This window comes from Nematolebias whitei, chromosome 11 (genome assembly GCF_014905685.2).
Source record: "Nematolebias whitei isolate Nwh7 chromosome 11, NemWhi1, whole genome shotgun sequence".
Taxonomy (NCBI): domain Eukaryota; kingdom Metazoa; phylum Chordata; class Actinopteri; order Cyprinodontiformes; family Rivulidae; genus Nematolebias; species Nematolebias whitei.
Genome location: NC_056508.1, coordinates 29,159,527 through 29,161,871, shown reverse-complemented (window position 1 = coordinate 29,161,871; position 2,345 = coordinate 29,159,527).

Genomic DNA, 2,345 nt, shown 5'->3' with positions numbered 1-2,345 from the left:
TAGTGGCCGTGATGATTTATATGGCAGCGTTGTCTGTACAAATAAAAGAGGACCTACTTTTAAACAACCTGATATGGCAATTTTTTTCCCACCTAAACAGACAAACTTGCAGCTGTTGTTTATCTAAAAAGGAACAGGAGAAATGTGCTCATGTTTCACTTATCGTACTTGTCGCTGTACACGTCGCACCGCCGTATAAGTCGCATCAGTACAAATATGTCTAATAACGTGGAAAAAAACATAAATAAGTCACTTTGCCGTATAAGTCGCATATGTTATGCATCACCGCCGACCACCCGGAAACATGTGCCGGTGTTGTGCCAAATATTGATTGGCTGCCAAATGGCGTCTGCGGAAGCGTGCACGGGAGGACTTCAACAAAAAATTAACAAGATTAACACTTAAAAACAATTATTTGTTGGCTTGAAATCATAGAAAAGGTATGTCTCTGTTTAACTTTTCCTTAATAATTACACTATATTGGTCAAATCAGCTGCATTTCAAAAGCTGATTCACAGATGTGGGAACGCACAGAGGGAGGACTCGCTGTGTATTTCGTCGAAATTTAACAAGATAACCACCTAAAAACAATTATTTGTTGGCTCAACATTATAGTAAAGGTGTGTTTCAACTGAACTTTTCCTTAATAAACGCACTTTAATGGTCAAATCAGATGCATTTCGCTAGGGCGGTGTGGCAAAATGCATCTGGTTTGACATTTGCTCCATGGCGTTCCGAAGAGAGACAAAGGTGACTTTGTATGGCAAGTCAAGTGTCTCATTAACATCCACTTTACCTATTAATGAGACACTTGGCTTGCCATACAATTTGAGGGCCCTCTAGCAGCTGAAAATGGTAGTGTTCAATATTTTCCATGTCAGAATGACTGAAATCTTCAGATCTCAGCTAAAAATTGGGTTATAAATATGAGGAAAAAAATAAATATGTCGCTTCGGTGTATAAGTCGCAGGACTTGCAAATTTATGCAAAAAGATGTGACTTATACAGCAACAAATACGGTATCTCTTAAGAAGTTAATCACTACATAATTCTGATATGTTTAGAGTTTTGTTCTATATATAAATAGGATACAGTTTAAAAATGTAAATATATTTGTTCTAATTATAATAACTCTTAAAATGCACATGAAGCTAATTTCTAGGAATACTTTTCTTTTTCAAGATAATGGGCAAAAAACTTTTCCATTTTTTTAAATAGATGACATTTTTAATGGGTAAGTTAATTGTCATCCGTTTACATCAAGACAACTCTACAGACACAGCAGTTTATCTATAATGTGATTATTTTAATAAAGCTCCACAGGAAGTTTTTAATTCATTAGGAAGAGATTTTGGCTGTTCTTTGCTGTTGTCTGCGTGTTTATCTACATATGTGTGTGTGTGTGGGTGTGTGTCTATGTGTGTGTGTGTGTTTCTTGTCAAAGAGCCAAATGAGGATTTTGGTCCCAGCTGCTCTGCACCCAGACTTGGCCTCAGGCCTGCAGACACACCCATGTCAACATCAGCAGCTTACATCTTATGAATGCCGTGCAGAGATGGCACAATCTGCTCCCAAATGGCATATGGAGTGTGAAGCTAAATACTGTGGACAAAAATAACTTAGATGTCTTCCAGCACTTAAGATCTTTTGAACTCAATGTTATGTGTAAGTGTGTTCCAAATTTATGACTGTTTATGATGCACTTGTCACAGGGGACAGGGGCTAGCTGTGGGCAAAAATTGAGCTATACAGTTTCTCAAGTGATACTGGTCTTTAACCTCTGGGACACACAACACAAACACACTAATCTCTGTCTCTGTTTACATCTCACTCACTTTTATAATCAAAACTGGTTCAAACCACAATATAAGTAGAATTAAATAAAAAAAAAAGCATCAATCCAAAGTAATCAGGATTTTAATATTGTATCATGTCCATTTCACATTTATTCTTACTACAAAACAATATTTGGCTTGATATTAAAATGTTAAGTGCTGTGTGAATGGTTTGGTTAAAGACTTTTAATGGTTTATTTAGCATGGAAAATCACCCAATTACCAGAAATGCTAAACTCTGATGAAATTGCTACATAATACAGCTGCTGTCATTATGTTGAAACTTGATCATGCACGCTCACACTTCTGTAGGACAAATGGAAATACAGTTCTGATTTCTGGACTCTAGTCTATGTTTTTAAACAAGTGTCTAGTAAAGTAAAAAATAAAATAAAAAATTAAGGAAGAAGCAGGTAAAGATTATGGATGGATGAATGGATGGATGATGGATGGATGATGGATGGATGGATGGATGGATGGATGGATGGATGGATGGATGGATGGATGGTT